The sequence below is a fragment of the Lates calcarifer genome, linkage group LG8 (genome assembly GCF_001640805.2).
Source record: "Lates calcarifer isolate ASB-BC8 linkage group LG8, TLL_Latcal_v3, whole genome shotgun sequence".
Classification (NCBI taxonomy): domain Eukaryota; kingdom Metazoa; phylum Chordata; class Actinopteri; family Centropomidae; genus Lates; species Lates calcarifer.
Window position 1 is genome coordinate 19,953,337 of NC_066840.1, and position 20,050 is coordinate 19,973,386.

Here is a 20,050-nt window from a genome sequence, read left to right on the forward strand (position 1 = left end):
AAACCTTGATGGATTTCCTCTATCCTCTATATTTATTTCCATGCTCACAGGTTGAATAACTGACCTGATGTGTTCTGACACCGTGCGTATTGTATTTATTCAGTTGGACTAGATGCTTATCAAATTGTGAAATGGAATTTTTGGATCAACAAACAAAGACATCTGAAATGTTTTCAGTCCTAGTGCACATGACTGTAGCTTAAAACAACTTTGGTTTTCCTGATGCAGTTTTATTGGAAAGTTGAGCAGGTGAGGACACATCTATAAACTGTTTAACTTTTCTCCCTCTCACTCTCCGTCTACATATATAGGCTGTGATGTATCTCTCACCCGCTTGCACATACACAAAACCACACAATATACACTCAGCTAATGTGTAGTTACTTTACAAAGGATTTTTTTTTCTCTCTCAATTTCTCTCTGGGTTTCTTCTTTCAAATTCCTCTTATGTGTTTCCTATCCTTTCATGGTAGGTTGAGCTTTTCAGGCATTGTCAGGCTTGTTTAAATTTTTAATAAGCGGGGGGAAGAAACAAAGAGAGTGAGACGAGGAGAGAGTCCCTCATCTGAAACTGAAGGTATATTTCCCATGAAATGTTGTGCAGTGACGTGGAATAGTCTTCGCCTTTTGTGTCTTCTGATGCCTTTGGCCCCTTTTAACCAAATGGTGAAGACTATGCATGCTTGAGCTTTCACAGACTGGGTTGGTCCACCAAGAATAACTATGCCCAGGTGGTTTTCAACTGAATGTGCTTCTTTAAATTTCTTTAAATCCACTCCAAGTTGGTTTCTTTTGTAGTACTTTAAGAAGTATATCACCCCGGCTGTGACTATGCAGTTAGTTTTGTTAAGCTAAGTTTGCTCGTGCTCTAGGGTGATGAAATCTCAATAAAAAGAATTATGCTAATCAGTAACAATTTTCAGTTATGCCCCACACATGCTTGCCTTGATTGAAATGTAATTGGGTAAAATCATCAGCGGAAGATGTTGATCATGGATGGCCCAGCAGAAACAGCTTCGTGCTTCATGTTGTCTTCAACAAGGAGTCATCTAATTTTGTGACAGGTGTGAAGGTAATTGAACGCTGCCAGACATCAAAAGACAGACAAGAAAATGAACAACAGCAGAAAACAAACAACACAGACAACCATGCAAACCTGAAATTGAGTTTAGTGCCAGGCACACTTACATGAACAAAGCATAAAGGAAATCATATCAAAATTTTCCAGGAGACAGAGCGTAGCTACCATTGTAGGACACTGGGGTCATGTCCTTGCTGTAATTCTCTGGGAATTTGGGGGGTTTACAGCCTGAGGAGAGTTTATTTTACAGTTAAAAATGTGCATGTTTATTATTTTTGAAGCCAATTCCAGTATGATTAAACTAGGTATATTTAAAAAGAAAACTTAAATTTTGGCAGTGTGTAGAGGGCTTTCAAAAGGCACTTAGACCTCCAAGTGTAAGTCTACAGCCATGCTAGTGGTTCTGTGAGACTGTACACTTAACAGTGCTAACATGCTGACGTGGGCATGACATATTTATGTAATCATTCAGTTTTGTCAGTAAATATGCCATCATGCTAAACTGCGCTAATTATTTTTGTTGCAAATTAGTTGCATATAGACATAATTCCAAGGAGATAGTGTTTGCAGGGGACATTATTGTGTGTGCCAGATTTCATGGCAGTTCATCCAACATTTTATGAGAAATTAAACTTAAAACCACAAACGTGAAAAGTCATGGTGGCGCGAGAGGAAAGGTTTCACCAAGGTCATCCATCCTGTAGTTGTAATCCATCAGTCTGGCTCAGCACATTAGGTCATGTTTTTTATTTTTCTTATTTTAACACTTTATTTCCTGTTTTATTTTGGTTGTATTTACCTCTTGCTTTCATTTTAGATTTACTTCCTCCTGTCCTTGTGCGTTCCCACTCATGTTATTGTCAGCCCCGCCCTAATGTGTTGCACCTGTGTCTCATTGTCTTCCCTCTCCCAGTGCATTTAGTCTGTGTTCGCCCTTACCTCTGTGCCAGTTTGTCATCTTTCATTGTAGCAAGCGTTCTAGCATTTTCCCCTGTGCTTGTCTCCTAATGTGGTTGACTTGTTTCTCTGTTTTTGGACCTCGCCTTTGCTTAGGCCTTTTGGTTTTGACTGACAGTCTGCATACCACACTTGTTTCCAAGTAAAGTCTTTGATGAGCCTGTCTCGCTTCAGAGTCATGCATTTGTCTTGTGGTTCTAGACAGACCAAATGACTGACAGACTTTGCCACTGACTCATACTTCTAGTGTGGCTGAAATTCCAAATAATCATTTTAGGTCCAATTTTTCTAATGAGGGTAGTGAGTGTGAGGGGGCTTGGTTTATTTAGAAACAAAGATTTTAAGACTACAAACTCACATGCAATGTAAAGGGACATCAGAACCTCACTTTTAGGAGAATCCAGAGATAGGTGGTGCTCACCAGTGATTTTTAATTATGGCTGCTTGCTTGCTTTTTAGGCTTAATTGCAGCTAAAGGATCTTATAATAGATATAGAAGAGATGTCTATGATCCCTGTGAGATGTATTTGAGAGCATGCCAATGTCAAATGAAACACAGGGAACTACAGAGAGTTGGCAAACTGGCTCCATCTCCTGGAGGAGACAAGCGATGGGGCTCTACTGAATACACCCCCACCTTCACACAATCTCATTATGCTGATTACTAAGAGCTTATGGAGGGCTATGGCATGCTTTATTGGAATGTTTATAGAGCATATATACATTACAACTATTATGATGTTGCTATTGCAGCTGCTTCTCTTGTCAGACAGAAAGGCAAACTACTGCTTTTTATTGGAAGAATAATAACACTGATTCCTGCTGGAAGCACCAGTGTGGTCTGGTGTTGTTTTTAGATGTTGAATGAAAGTGCTCATGAAATTGAACATAATGCTGTGTAAAAGTGGAGAAAATAAAGATTGTAAGAGCACAGGCAATCGCTATCTTAGGGTGTGCATTAAATGCAAAACACTTAACACCCATACAAACAAGCAATACTCTCCTGACCTCATTCACAAGAATTCTACTCTGCACTGCAATTGAATAATAAACTATACTATAGTTCATTTGTTTCATTTGTTTGGGGATGTCTGCAGGTGCAGTAAAGCATGAATTGGTCATCCATGACCAGTAATCATGTTCCTGTCTATTAGACTGTGCTGCTGGGAAATAACAGGAGAAATAGGAAAGAGCTATGATATTCCTAGAATTACCACAGCTCACTTGTCACAATCCAATTACTTTGTCTATGTCTGCCGCAGATCTCCATCCTCCTCTCTCAGTTTAAATTAATTTCCTGAGGTTAACACCTTATTATTTTTGACCACACATTCTATAACCTGCACCTGAATAAGTTTTTTACCTTCGGACATACCTTGAATTGGAAAGGGGGAAAAAAATAATTTTGATGCATATTAAAATGTCAAAACTTTGATGCCTGAAATGATATATGCTCCACAGTTCATGAATACAGCATTGCTCTGTGTGGTTTCCAACAGTTTAGAAAACAAGGACTGATCCTTATTGTGCACCTTCAGCTGGTCCCTCTTTCTTAAATGAATTCGTTTAACAAGCACTTCTTGAGGGTTTGTGTGCCAAGAAGCACTGACTTACAGCTGTTCCACAATGCCTCTGCCACTGTCCATATTTAGCTGAATAGCTGGAAGGGAAAGTGCTCTCCAAGCTTGTTCAGGACCTTACATGAAGGTGCACCCAGCTACAAAGCACTACCACATTTCCTCTCCTTTAAGAAACAATACAAACAATATTTTCTCACCCATGACACAACATGACTACAACATGTCTGCAGGGAGCTGAAAGGCCTATTGATCATGTATTGACTCACTTATTTCTTTTGGTGTTGAGATTTTTGATATCCAAAGCTCACTTTACAGCAAATGTTTTGAAAGAAAAACCCCTACCCCCCCAGTGTCTTGAAGCTCCCAGAGTCATATCATTCAGTTACTGATATACAGTTCACTTGTGTCACGTATTGTGAGCATAATACACAAAATTACTTTTGTTGAGAAGTGTTTTTAAAAGACCCTTGGGTGTTTGTCTCGCTTGCCAAATTAGCATTTCTTTTATTCTTTCAGTTTCATGTACATGCAACTAAACTAAATTAAATATATTATAATAGTAGGAATAAGACACAGACTGCCCATCAGCACTGAACACCCACTGAGTGTTTATTCCCTTATGTGGTCTTAGCTTGTTTGCTAGTTTGTTGTGTCACATTTTTTCTGCATAAAATAAATGCTTCAGAACAACAATGAATATGAATTGCTCGAACCACATGTTCAAAGAAAACAGGATGTTCTGTGAACGTGTAGCCACATGCTGTATGTCCATATGGTTGTACTCTACTGATACATGTAGAGGTTTGGCTTCAGAGTGAAAATGTAAATGACTGTAACCATGAGAAACTAGCTTCCTGGCACACTGGCTAGGGGAAAAACGGGGGATACTTCATTTGCCTTCAAATTTCACTTGAACCCACTCAGTTATCATGGCTGTCGATGTCAGGCAGCCAGTACCATGGCTGTTCACCTTGAGGGGTTCCTGGGAGATTGGCTTCTCTGGAGCAAACTGATATGGACTAGAGCCCAATTTCCTTTTGGCTAATTAGCTTGGCTACAATACCAGTGGCAGTCCTTATCAGCCCCCAAGCCTTCTGCTCTCTGTCTGTGTTTCTTTCTGTCTTTCTGTTTTTTTTAGGTCTGGTGCACAGTAATATAGCATACCCAGGTTTCCGTATGCATGTGCATAATAGCAGAGGTTATGTATGTTAACAAAGCGCATGAGCATGTACCCATCATATCTGTTTCAAAATTCACTGGTACACACTAAGTGAAGTCATTCTAAGTAAAAACCCTGAAGCTCAGTTAACCCTCCAGAGATTTCTTGTCTTAATGGAAAATATTAGCGGAATGTTAATTCATTTTACCTTCTTCAATGACGCTATCGATTACTAGACTTATTTTGTGTAAACTTATTTTCCAATTTGCGGGCAGATGAGGTCCATAGACAAACTTGGCCTGACATTACAGATTTTGTACACTGAACAGCACATGCATATGTACTATTGCTGCTACTACTACTGCTATTATTGAAGTCTTACATGAACATGTTGGGAAATACACCCATTTGCTTTCTTGCCAAAGGTTAGATGAGAAAATCAATACCACTACCATATATGTTCATGAAATATGAAGCTACAGCTAGCAGCTGGTTAGCTTAACTTTGCATAGCCTGGCTCTGTGTGAAGGTAACAAAAAGGGGTTTTGCAGTCACTGTGAGTTTGCCAGGCAGCCAGCTGAAACTCAGGAAGTCACCAGCTAAGAAGTGATCATGTAAAATAAACAAGACATAGCATGGTAATTGGTGAGAATAAGAGGTATTGGTAGCCAGATTTTTTTTACCTTCTGACAGAGACTGGTTTTATTTAGAGGGACGTTACCAGCTTCTATTTTAAATCCAAACCAGTTCACTGCATGACCTCTGATTAGCTTTTTAAGAGTAAAGTTATTTTAGATGCTGTGTATTGTTTAACGTCTCATTTGCGTCATTAAACAATACACAACATCCTTATACTTGGCAACTATCTTGTCCACTCTGGACTGTAATGTACCCATTGAGCAAAACACTTATTGTGTGAATTTTCTTCAGTGTGCAGGATATCTTCAGCAAACCTTATTCTAATTCATGTAATCCTCAGAGATGGCTCAGGCCCAGCATGCAGCCATTCAGAATGCACCAGTGCCCTCAAATGCCTGCTCAGTCCCAGAACACAGACAGTAAGGGCCTCAGGGTAATTTCACACTCTGTTATGATTTTGTTCAGAAATAATATGGGTTTGGAGAGAAGTTCGGGTTGACTTCAGAGAAAAAAAAAAGGATACTGGTGTTGCTGAAATTGTACTTTATGTGAGTGTAGTGTTGATATCCTAGAAAGACCAGTACCTGTCAAATAAATGCAAATATATTTGCATATTAAGCAGAAAAAATTGCAGTGATTACGGCTGTGCAGTAACAATAAAGCTTTGTTCTTAGTATTAGCACTTGGCATGAGATAAGCAACCATTCTGCTCCATCTAATGAAACTAAAGAAACAGTATTCTTGCAATAAGAGCCAGTTACTGTGTTGCATGTTTCATGATGACAAGAAAAATGGACGAAAAGCATTTGAAGGAAAGCACCTAGCAAACACAGACTCTCTAATGTCTCCTTAATGTGTTTCTTTGCAACATTTTCGCTGCGGGGCATCACAGGGTGACACATGTACACAATAATAGCAGACTGAAAGAAGCATAGGACCATATAATAGCTTCCATGACCATTAAACTTTAATAGGCACACATAACTAATGCAGTTAAACCTGCTGCAGGTTTCCCTTTGTCCCAGACCACCAGACTCACGGATTAAATTTCTAAACTAGATTGATTTGCACAGACGTGACCAATGGCTTTAATGTGATAATGCATCATAGGTCAGTGAACTGTTATGGTGGTGGGGAGAATGACTGTGGTCACAATTACGTGACTAGCTTACTGCTCACCTGGCAAACAACACAGAATTACCACCAAGCAAAAGATGTCAAGGCAACCTGATGCTCTGTCATTGAAACCCATCTCAATTAAGCTGAGGCTGGACAGGAGCCTGGGAATTGACTGATTGGTTCTTCCCTTCCCCTCTCAGTGTGGAAATGTTCCTATTTTCCCAGTGGAAATACTGGGGATGTTGAGGAGCTCTAAATGAAGTTTCTCTGTGTTGTTCAATAAAAAGAAAGACAGTTACAGACTCTTAAATGTACAAGTCAAGATCGCTCTGTTGTGATAATAGCTACACTTTGCCTTTTACAGTACTTAACTGTTTCGTTTGATTCGATTTGACTGAAGCATATTAGTGCTGTTCTCAGAATTACATTACACTGAAAAAGCATGTCTCTCTTCAAGTGGGCCACCAATTTTATCCATTACTACTGATAATGTATACATTTTAAAATTAGCATACGCCATATAGTATTTTCCTCTATGAAAGGAAAAGCATGGTCTATTACAATGACTTCAACTTGGGCTTCTTCTTTTTTTTTTTTTTTTTTTTTTTTTTTTTACTCAGTCAGTTATAATAACACTGTACTCATCAAAGTAACTGCTGAAACTGGGCATGCAGCAAATATGGCTAAAAATAGGTCCAATGGGACAAGCAATACAATTAGTTAGACAATTACACAAAACCTGTCTCCTAGAAATTCTGTTCATTTTCAACCAAATTGCTGTCCCAATTACACTCTCTGAGAATGTTATTAGCAACACCTATACACCATCTTATTAATGCAGTTATCTAATCAGCCAATCATGCAGTGCAGTGCATAAAATCATGCAGATACAAAACAAGAACTTCAGTTAATGTCGAGGAATTTATAGAATGAGGAGAATGAACAATGGAGAAAAAAGTGATCTCTCATTCCCCACATCATCACATAAAGTAAAATAGTAAAAGCACAATGTGAAGAATAAATAGCATGTTCAGAATCATATTAATCAATATACTTTTTACATTCATCTTTAAATTAATATTTTCACTCTCTATAATCTCTTAATCTCAGTAAGATATTCCCTACTGATAGCTAAAACAAATTCCATTTTACTTAAGTATTAGTAGTATGTATTCATTTAAAGTGATGATGAGACCACTGCAACAGCCATGCTGTAATCCAATCACCAATCACACCATCTCTGTGGCCATAGTGTGTGTGACTAAATAATTTAAAGATATATGGTTTGACTATGACTTGCTAAAAAAAGATGTGATTAGCTTTACACTAAAACACAAATAAAACTACTTATAAAACTGATTTGGTTACAGCCTGAGATGCCCAGGTGCTACTATAATTCAGAATGGACTTGTATAAGATGTTCACTCTGTCATGACTCAAAATAGAGGTAAATGGTGTGAGGAGATAGCAAGAACCTCCACATGTGTACCACTCTCCCAGTGAAACTCCCCACTGTCGAGTGAAAAGCAGCAGCTGGCAAGTCCATATGCATTAGAGGAGGCAAATGGCAGTCCACACCCTGCCAAGGCTTACAGAGGGGTTGGCAGTGACAGCTTCACACTGGCAACTGGTGACAAAAAATCTTTATCATTTTCTTGAAAATTGTACTGTAAATAAGTTGTTTAGCTAGAGCTTAGACAGAGGCACAGAGGTCTTAATGATGCTGAATGTCACCACAATAACTGGCCAGACTGTTTGAAAACAATGGTCAGATGGCAGTAGTGATGCCACTCACGGATACAACAGAATTAGGTGGCCTCCAGGATGTAAACTTTCCATTTCATGAGCTCTGTCCCTGCAACTGGCTGATGGCTAAACCTTATCAGACATCAGATATAAGGAGGAGAGTTTCATACTGTTGGGTCGAGAATCTTAATCACAACCTGGGTGTTGTTATGTTTTCTCCCTCAAGATGCTGAACTCTTGCTTTGGATAAAGTCCATAAACAACATCTGTTATCCATGCTGCTTCTTGACCATTAACAGCAGATTTGGGTAATCAGCTCCCAACCCATACCAACTACTATCTGTCAATCTGCAAGATTAAATATTGTACTTTACAATAACAATAATGAAATAATACTCTTTTCTTTAAATTATGTAGAGCATTCATTATGTAGAATATTGTGTTTGCACTGCATTTTTTTTTTTTTTTTTTTTTTTTTTCTTTGGTATGTGCATAGGTCAATCTTTGACATAAACTGTACATGGTTTAATCTTTAAATAATGAGTTTCCATATTGAGCTTTATTAATTTAATAAAACAAATTATTGAGGTCCATAAAGGAATTTGTCTGTACACCACACGCATCACTGTATCATTTCTCTCTTGTACAGGAATTAGCCAAAACTTCAATTTAACCATCGGAACAATCAACACATTTTTAACTAAATAAATTACAGGTGTAATATATATAATAGAAGAGCTTGATTTAATTATACTGAATGTAAGTTAGCATTAATGATTTATTAGTGTGGTGTTAGCCTGTGTATTAAAAGATCTGTCAGTTTTGGAGTGACAAGAAGTCATCCAACCAAAACGACCATATAGGTCATTTATCCCCACCCTTTAATACAACCCATACAAGGATATGGGTGGCAAGCAAATGTAACCTTTGTTGTCATGGTTACAATAATAAACATGTGGTTAAGGTTGTAGAACATTCACGGACAAAAGAAACAATGTTGAGTGTTGGCTTGAAACACAAAATGAACAGCGGTCTTTTGAGTCCACGTCCAATGTGCTGTAGAATGAGCCATCCACCCCAATCTCCTCCCCACTCTGACTGTCGCTCTATAACAACATCACCAGCTCCCATCCTCCTCCTTTGCTCCCATCATAATCACTAAGACCACCAGAGGTTGTCTATAAAACTTAAGTATGGGCAGTAATAAGCTGCTTGCACAGACGACCAATGGGCTGTTTTTTTATGGAAGGACAGTCTTGAGTGACAGCAGGTTCCAATCCCATACGCTCATCTTTGGTGGAGGAGTTAACCTTTGGTTTTTACATTTAGACCACAGACTTCGCCTTTAATAATAGCTACCAGGATGTCCATGGTTCACTTCATTTCTTTGATCTCCTGTTTGCCCTTTTTTTGCTCATGGATTTTCTACATCATTCTTTACCAGCCTTATAATGGTTTTCAAAAGAGGCACTATCTGGAAAAAGGGCAGAAATTATGTTTTACCCTTAATTGTTTCATTGGAGAATAAGTGAGGAAGGGACAGGGTAAGTTCTACTGAAAGTGGAAATGTTATATTCTCAGAAAGCTTTCTAATAGGCTCTATGTTTCAGCCAAAAGGAATTGAAAGGATGGACTCTTCTCTGGTTCAACAACTGTACAAAGGCTTTTTATTTTCAGCTTAAATGCAAGCCCCTTTCATGTCTTATGCAACATTGCTCTTTTTGTAGGACACAAAACACCTCATGGATCCAGAAAGAAAGTCATTTATACTGTAGATTCAGTCATATTCAACATAGATACTGTTCAATATTCCACTTCTTTGCAAATGTTAAAAAAAAAAAAACTCCACATCTAAGAATGGGTTTGGCTCGCATAAGCTTACTCTCTAAAACCATCAAATGAAATGCTGCTTGTGTTTACAGCTCAAGTTCCATTTATTTGAACATTAAATTGCATTGTCTTACTTTTCTTTATTGCATGTAAAGGGCAATAACTCCTCAGGAATGAGCACAGCATGTAATTAAATGTTGCTTCCTCTTACTGTTAGTTAATCTGTCAACTCTCATGCTTATTGAAGAATGTTTATGGAACATTTGTTAGTGTTGCATTTAAATGGTGGTAAGAACTGGATCAGACAAAACTTATGAAGCCAACAACAGGGATAAAACCTCTGTTATGTTTAGCAAAGATGTGTGTTAGCTGATGCTGTACTAAGCATTTGCAGCAACAAACAAATGGAGATTCAAGTTTGTTGTTGGCAGAATTACATACATCCTGCTTATTTAGTAGCTTAATAAATCTCTTTACATGCCTTATATATATATATATATATATTTTTTTTTTTTATTATTACTGTCAATCATTGTTTGAACAAAAATATTTATGAATACAGTTATTTTTTTTATATATTTTTTACTGATTATAGATGTATTATTGAATATATATTTTCATATTTTATGAGCTGGAAAGCTGGAAGTCAATCTTTCCTTAGTTAGGATGTAACAAGTACTCAGACGGTATTATATTTTGACAGAGTTATTGAGGAACTCTATTTGTATTGGAACTCTTGTAGCTTTTGAATCGTCTGAGGTTTTTTTCTTTCTCAACGTAGTTTGTTTTTTTTTCATGGTAATATTCTTCACTGTCTGCACCTTAGGAGGCTAGCAAATAAACTTCATCATGCCATAGTATCTTCTGACTACTCCTGTAAGTTTCTTCTCTCTCTCTCTCTCTCTCTCTCTCCTCCCTCCAACTTTTTTGGGTTTTTGGAGGATAAAGAGTAGAACACTGTGACATATAGTGTCAGAAGTGGGGTGGCTAGCTTTAAATGATTCCACTGATTATTTATTTATGTATAAGCTATTGCGTGACTTCTAAAGGAACGGCTGCCAAACTCTACCTGATGTTCCATCCTCAGTAAACACACAAATGCAGCACAAACACACACAGAGACACACGCATAGAGCCTTGAACTCTGAAATACACGAGAGAGCCTGTGCATAAAAGGAAAGTGAGCAGCCTCAAGTGGCATGGACCTGTGCACCTGTCATTTCAATCCTGTTCTTCCTCTTGTGATGGTTTAATTCCCAGTCTCTTACAATTGTTCCATCCAGTCAGTCAGGAGGTCTGTACCCTCGTGGGATGGCGGGGGTGACCTGGTGGTTAGAGGCCAACCCGTAACCGAAAGGCCATGAGTCCGAGACGCTGCATCCATCCATGCCAATGTGTCAAAGTGGACTTGAGGTAGACATTGAAGTATTACTTACTCCTTTGGTATGGCATCCTGCTGACATGCACTGTTCCCTTGAAGTTTTAAACTGTGTTTTGTGTTAACTTTGATTACAAGGCTTAGAGGAAGAACTTACGCCATGTAACTTTTGTTTTGAAGTGAGTTTCATCTAAAAATTGTTTGCAGCCATGAATTGATGCACTATTTTACTTGTTTTCTATTTCCCCTTCCTCTCTTATACTCGAATTAATTTGTATGTGCCAAAAAAGTTATTGAGATTTGTCCCTACGGTGGACTGTTACTTATCGCTCTTCCACCCAAGCAGATTAGTCATAGTCATCCACTTTTTCTTCCTGTCCAGATTAATTTTAAATTTTTAAAATGAAGTAGCAAACTGAGTTGTGTACTTTTTCCCATCCTGCATTGTTAAAAAAAGACAAGTGACCCTGGTGGCAGAGCTTGTGTTGCTTTGCACAAATTCAATTGTGCTGACCTAAACACACAAAACCAAACCAATAAAAAGTAAATAAATCCTTGTTGAATATGAACTCACTTCCTATAATTTCAGCCACCAACTTTACTGCAATCAGTCTGTTGCTCTTGACATTAATGATGTCCCATTTTTTCTCCACTGCATTATCTGTAATTGCTGATGTTGTCAGGAACTCTTACTATAGACTTGGGGGTTTGGGGGTTCAGCAAATGCAGTCCACCCACCGAAGCCTATCTGCAGCAGGTACTTTTTCAGATGATGAGAAGCTTGGAAATTTGTCTTAAACCAGCTGCAAGAAGATGGAATTTTGGCACATCCTGCACATACATATGAGCCACTTGTATACCACTTTGTATTGTGGAAAAAAAAAAAAAGACTAAATGTAATGTATGCATTTACTTGCATCAGGTCATGAAATTGATGCTGATGAAGACATATTTTAATGGAGGTGCCTGGTATTCACAGTAAGAAGTGAAGAAGCAGCTTGCAATTCTGTGAATAGGAAAAACACTAGATATTTTCTTTTAGTGGATTTCTTTTTTTTATTGTGTTTTTCCACACTGGCACTTTTTCTTGAACTCAAGAAAAGTAGTTGTGAAGTACCGCAAGTGTTTTGTGTTAAAGTGGAGAACAAGTCTTTGGACTGTAGAAAAATAGCCTGCTTAAAGTGACTTGTATTAGCAGTGACCAGAGTGTGTTACCGTTAAACTGTACAGCAGATACAGTACTTATCCCGTTCTGTAAGGCCTGCAGGTTCAGTGTCAGCGATTAAGGCATAGCACAGTACCTTCCAAGGCCAACACAAGCAGACACTTTATGCCTGCAGAACAGCCATGATATACTCTTGAATGGTCTTTCATGCTCTCGTAGCTCCGTAACCTTCACCTCTCAGAATGCCTGAGGAGGAAGGATAGTGTTTCATGTTAACAGCGCAGAGTTCAACTGTATGCCAACTAAAAATCAAAAGACTCAGAATCAGAGCACGCGCAGTCCCCTCTGATATTGACTCAAAAGCTTGGGGTTCAAAAATGCAACTTAGGATGAGAAAATCTTGAAAAAACAGGGGGAAAGCAAAAGGAACAAGTTGTTGGTTATATTACATTGCAAGTTCCTTGTTGTTGCATCATTTTTTTTTTTTTTTTTTAAACCAGCAACAGTCACAGCTTATAGGAAAATTCTAAAAATAACAGAGCACACACACCATGTTGTACTTTTTGGACAGTTTATCTGATAATTCTGTACTCTAAACAAGTTACTGTACATGCATTAAACAGAAAACCTTCTCCTTTGTGCCTAAAAGAATATTTTTCTGATTGATGATGTGACCTATAATATAATAAAGCTCATTTGGGTGTGAAATACTACACATCATTTTATGAGTCCACAAATCATATCTACTGCTTCAGTGAGCTCCACTGCCAATGGGGCAACTCTGGGTTTTCCCTCCTCATCACATCACAAATTAAAGCCTCAGTTCTATTGTAGCTTTAGGATTGATTTGCCAAAGCCTGGAAATAACACAGAAGAGAGTTGATGCCTGCCATCAGATTGCTGCTCCTTAAATATACAGAGAACAGCAAGTATCAGGACCACCTGCTCTTGCCATGAAATGGACTGATAAGGTGAAGGTTATGATCTTTAATTGATTTCACTCCCATTTCACTCATGAAGGGAGATGTAGATGGAATCATTTTTAAGCCTGGTGACATGGCGGAAAAGGAGGCCAACATTAGGAAGATGTGTCAATATTTTGTGTAGTCAGGGTATCTGAAATCAAATGATTAGACCTGCATGGGAGGAAACATCTCTTGGAAATGGTTCTTAACATTTATGTTAGATTATTCACTAGATTATTGCAGCTGTCTATCACAGATTCATTTGTGTTGTAGTATATGTTAGGCAAGACAAGACCTCAATATATGTTGCATGGATACCAAAAAATCAACCAGAATAGAGCGCCCTTAAGCATTTATTAGTGATGTTTCAACCCAACATACTGTAGGTCTTCCTCAGGGGACGCAGGTCATCTTTGTTCGAGGAAAATCTGTGGTAACATGGCTAATAAAATCTTAAGTGAGGTACCTCTCTATTCTTGCAGTAGGTCAAATAGCATTCATCAGGCTTGTAAATCTGAAATTCCACTGCGGCACATGAATATATGCATGTCTTTCTTTTTTTAGTTCTAAATCTACAATGGTTTTCTGCACAGTTGTTCTTCACATCATTGTAAATGAACATTTTTAATCAACTTAAGTTACAATTATTAGATATTTCAAGGTCAAAAATTAACTTTGAAGCTCATCTGTTAAGCTAAGAATTGTTCAAAAGAGGAGATTTAAAGTTCCTCTCCATCAGAAATGTGTTGGCCTTCACTGTGCAGAATGATGCATGTGCAGAGTCACCACAAGAAGTTTGGCAGCTAATCGTGAACCAGGATGTAACCTGCACAAGTGTGATGTGGAAATCAAAACTTTAATTTGCAAAATAAAGAATATTTGCAGAATATATTATAATATTCGTCTCTAATAGTATTCAGATTCTGGATTTTTCAGTGAGGGAGAGGGAACGGATATAATTTTTTAGTTCTTTGACAAAGAAATAGAATTTTTATTCAAGTTAAACCATATCTGATGAAAGAAAGAATATTTTTTCAAAACAGATGTGATATGACCCAAAGCTCAAAAACAACCACTAAATGGACCTTGAAGTGAGATGATTTTGTCAAATTCTCTTTCCAAGGTCAAGAATGTATTCTGGAGCTCAAGATGTTTCTTGTCCCATTCCACTTAATGGTGTCTTTTAAACATACTAGTGTTCAGGTCAAAGGGAGGAAGGGATCCTGTTAAGCTCTGAGTCAGAATATAACCAATACCAAATGAATGAATAAATAAACAAATTGGAAAATGGCAGAATATCACAGTTTGTGTTTTCACACCATAAAACAATAGATTTATGAATTAGAAAAAATAAATAATAAAAAAGCTCTTCAGCTCAAAATATGAGATATCTTACTGTACAACAAATCCAGGCAACTTAGTATGCTGCATGACATCTTTGTTGACTGCCTCATTATGCCTAATTCATTGCACAAACACAGTGCTTCATATTAAACATTCCAAAAATGGAAAAAAAAAAAAAGTGTAGTGGTTGCCACTCGCAGAGAAGCAGCATGAACAGACTCTTATACACCAGATGCACCCTCAAGTGAGTAGGGACATAATCAGTGAGATGTCCCTCCCCACACGCACTCTTTCAACTCCACCATCTGGCTGATGCTACAGGTGGTTCAGAGGGAAGTCAAAATATTTCAACCATCACTTTTTTCCCCCAAGCTGTGCCAGCACTCATCTGTCACTGTTCATTTTTATTATCTGTCATTTTAACAATAATGACATCATTACAGTAACATAAAAGAGATGATTGTGGGTTGTTTTTGGAAGTAAAATGTCAATTATAACACTGTGACTGAGTGCTGATCTATGGAAATATAAACAAGTTTCACCTAAACAAACTCTACAAAAAAAAGACAAAAATATACATCTGGCTTCATGGCAGGCGATGCACAGCATGACAGGCAATTGTGTTATCATTCACTTAACAGCTGGATTACATTATTCTCACTAAAGATAACACTGGAAACTTAAAGGATAATGATATTTTATAACCTGGGCCTTATTTTCCCATGTCTTGGTGGAATCTGTGCAGTATTGAGCAAGAACAGTGTGCCTGGCCACCGCCAACAGCTGTTGCAGTGTAATCCAATGGGCAACTGTCCATGTCAAAGTAAGTCCACTAAATTGCTTGTTTTGCCACTGACAGGATCCGATTGTTGTTATAAGTGTATGACAACATTGTGGATTGGATTTCTACAAAGATAGAGTTTTAAAAAGCAAGATCCTTTTTGTTTGACAAGAAACATCACTTTATATTGCTACCACATTCAACTGACCAAAACAGTAATTTTAAAGCAGAACATGGTAGTTGCTGGAATACCGTTGCCTCAATCGGTTAGTTTGTTTGTGTTATTTTGCGGTACTTTTACTTATGTAAAGGATCTGAGTATTTCTTCCACCACTGAAAGTCACATTGATGGTAGAAATGTTGTATGCCGGTCTGAGTTTTTGCAGAATTGTCCATTATCAGTGCTCTTCCTTGGAAATAGAGTTGACAAAACACCAGACACTTAACAGCATTTTAGATGCACTTTTGAACCCTGAATCAGAAAATGGTCTGATTTAAAAAACAGACAGAATCACAGGACAGCATGAGCTTATGTATGAGGAAACAAACAAATATGACAAGAGGAGGAACAATGTTCTTAAGTCTTCTTTGTGATCCTTTAAAACTATGCAGTATATCCTCTGTTATGTGTTTACAAAACGTTGGGACACTGTTACACAACCACATAGTCCCACACACAAGATTAGATTGACTAAGACTGAATAGTGTCCCAGGGATTTCTTTAACTGAAGCAAAGTATAAAGGAGGGATAGATGGAAAGAGAAGAAAGAGAGAGGGACAAAGGGGAAGAACCATAGTGAGAGAGAGAAAAGAAGAGGCAATGAGTGTGAGAGAGAGCGAGAGATTTGGGATTGCTGCCTACTACATTGTGAAAGATATCTCTCTATTAGCATAAAATTACAATGGTGGAGGGTTGCCTCTGCTTGAGGGATTGTCTGAGATCAGCTTAATCTCCAAGTGCCAGCAAATCTGATGACTCCCCCAAAGTTTAATCATGCCACCAGGGCAAGAGAGGGCCTGACGAGTACCAAATGACACACTGGGGTATCTACTCCAGCAAACCGGTTTTCTTTATGAGCACCACATGATCCCACAATATCTCACACAACAGGACATCAGAGTTTTAATGTGTCTGCTGGCCACAGACTGCCCCCATAAATGTTATAAGTTCCATGGCATAAAGTGACAGCTATGAAAATTTATTTTTTTTATCTTGTCATTATCATGCCTTACAGTGCCCTCGCTGATAGACTTGTGGAAAAAGATCCTGGATTGAATACACAGCATGTTCCTGTAATGTGTCAGAGCAATTGAGGATTTATACTTGCCAGCTGCAAATCCAATGACTTTTGGCCGCAACTGAGAGCATTTTTCACAGGTAAGCACATGTCACAGGTTGGTTTGTGGTAACATCAATTTTGAAAATTTCCCAATATATACACAAGTTTGGAATCATTCTGAGGGGCGGCACGGTGGTGCAGTGGTTAGCACTGTCGCCTCATTCTGAATTGCCTGTAGGTGTGAATATGAGTGTGGATGGTTGTTTGTCTACATATGTTGGCTATCTGATGGACTGTGTACCCCTCTCGCCCAGTGTCAGCTGGGATAGGAGGATGAGTGGTATAGATAATGGATGGATGGATGGATTCATTCTGACATAATTTTGGATAACCTGAATCCTAACCTTAACTTCCTCTTCCTTATCTTAATGATGTACTGGAGACTGTGCGGATCACTGTTCTAATCTTGCTCTAAATTCACCAAATCTCATGCATGAAACATGAGCTCAATAACAAGTGTGTGTATTACAGCAGTGGTTCTATACAGGCTACGAACCCCACAAGGAATCATAAGAAAATGTAAATTCTGCTTCATGAAATTATTTTTATATTTATTCTCAATTCGCTATTCTCATTTTTTTCTATTTTTTTCTGTGTATGTGTATATGTGTGTAAAATATGAATAACTCTTCAGCTAGAATTTTCACACCACATAGACCTGCATCCATAACGAGTCTTAAGCCTAAAGTATACATTGCTTATATTAAGGTGCCACAAGCAACTTAATTTGCTAACAAATAATTTTGAAAGTAAATAATTGAAAATGATCTGTCTCAGGCCACTGCAAATATTAATTCAAATTACATTTTAGCTAATGCATTTTAAATAAATTAAAATAGAAAATGTTTTGGTAAAGTGTGTACACCTCTGGGTTATCAGGCTCTAATTATGGCACAGGCTCTGACTAGAGTAGTAATCAAGAGAAGGAAAAGAAAAAGCTGAAAACAGTTTTAATTTTCATTATGTCTTAAGTATCAGAATGGGTCCACTCAAAGAAATATTAATCAGGCCACTATGCTTTCTATACTAGCAGTATATTCAGAAAATGCACTAGATGGACAGAGAGATAAAGGACAGGAAGTGGGAAGTTAGGTCGTAAATAAAGTATATGTTATACATGAGACAGAGTCTGGAGGAATCAGCTGTTTGTGTGTTTATATACTGTATATAATATGATTTTAGATCTGGTGAGTTGGAATTTGCTTTAATATAGTAGTTCAACATTAAATGCTAATGGAAAAATGAAATTATTTTACAAATATCAGAGCTAATTTTTCATCCACCACTCAACATCAAGGGCTCCCTCCAAACATTAGAAGAATGTCTAAAAAAAATTGCATGTTAAGCAACTGTTGAATCCTTTTTGCAACATTTAACAGGAGTGTGAAACATTTGCCCTCTATTTACAAAATTTTTAAATAAATCCAACATTCAACTATCAAAAAACAACAAATGTTCAAAAACGTTTCACACATTGGTTAAATTCTGAAAGATCTCCAGCATTTAGTGAATGTGTGAAAAGTTTTTTTTTCACACCTTCAATTTATGCTGGGTTACTTCCAACATTTAACAAATGAGCAAAATGTTTTGCCACACCAAAAGTTTGTACTCTCTGTTTTCAGTTGCCCTTCAGCTGACGGTAGGAGAGCAGCAGCTAGAAAAAGGTAATATTTAACACCAAAGTAAGTGAAAGTTTGATCGTCATGGCAAAAAAGTAGGAAAATGTACATAAAGTAACACTATGGATGTGAGCTACCACGCCAAGCTGGCAGCAAAACCAAAGATGAAATACAATACATTAGTGTGGAAAGTTGTCTACATTCTCCTGATAACTGTAATTCCTGCTGTCCCTCAGGAGACCAGGCATATCTACAGAGACCATACTCATTAAGTATCATTCACTTGGCTTGTCAGCATCCCTGCTGTGCTGTGCAGGGTGTTTCATGACTATTAACATGACACTGTTGTTCCAACACTGATACAGAACATTCTGATGATTAGCTGCTATGACTCCAGATGTCTGCACATCACTCCATTATTATTATTTTTTTCCTTATCATGAGCCTAATGCCTTATTTGTTACCCATAATTGCCTGTGCTTCAACATGCAACCATTCATGGAAAGGCAAAACACTGAAGCACTGAGGAGACACTGACATTTTAGGTATTAGGCTTCTGTTCTCCTGCAAAGAGCAACTTAGAAGCTGTTCACAATGTGAATTTATCATAGTGCTAATTGTCTTTTTCTCAGCGCTTTGCAATTCCACTGAACAAGAAAAGGCATTACATCAGAATTATCTACAGACAAGTCCTCATGAATCCCTTTTTTCCTTCTCTCTGGCCTGGGGGTTCTTAGTTTGCATTCAAGGTCCAGTAAGACATGTTTGATCTTTACAATACAAGTGCCAGTAAAAGTTAAGCCTGAAGATTTAAATTCACTCTAAAATTCATCCTCTCGCCCAAAGAACAATACCTCTATAAGCTCCAACACTTTGTGCACTTCAAAGGCCTTAAAACTGGGGCTTCTTTGTGCTTAAAACAAAAAAGGCACTGCTTTCTTTCAGGTTTTGGAGGGCAATATCAACAGAAAACCTCTAAAGAATTACAGCAGAAAAATTCACCTGGAAAAGTTTTCACCCCCCTCCCTCCTTTTTTTTCTTCTCGTATTCTACTGCAAAGTTGTTGAAACAAACGACTGTACGGCTCGCGCCTAGACAAAGCTCGTAAAAAGCGCAGAGAGTAAGCGAATGTGCCCCGTCTTATCATCTGCTGCCACTGCACAGATTAGTGCTGAACGGAATAGAAAAAGGTTGCGAAGGAAAAAAAAAGAGAATAAAAGCTGCTCTCCAGTATTAGAACAGACAGTTGCATTAGCTTTCTAATAAGAAGAGACAGAGCAATACTGAGCCCTGAAAAGGGAGAGAGAAGCGTTTCCTTGCTCGTCGCAGGGTCCTCCACCCACCCAC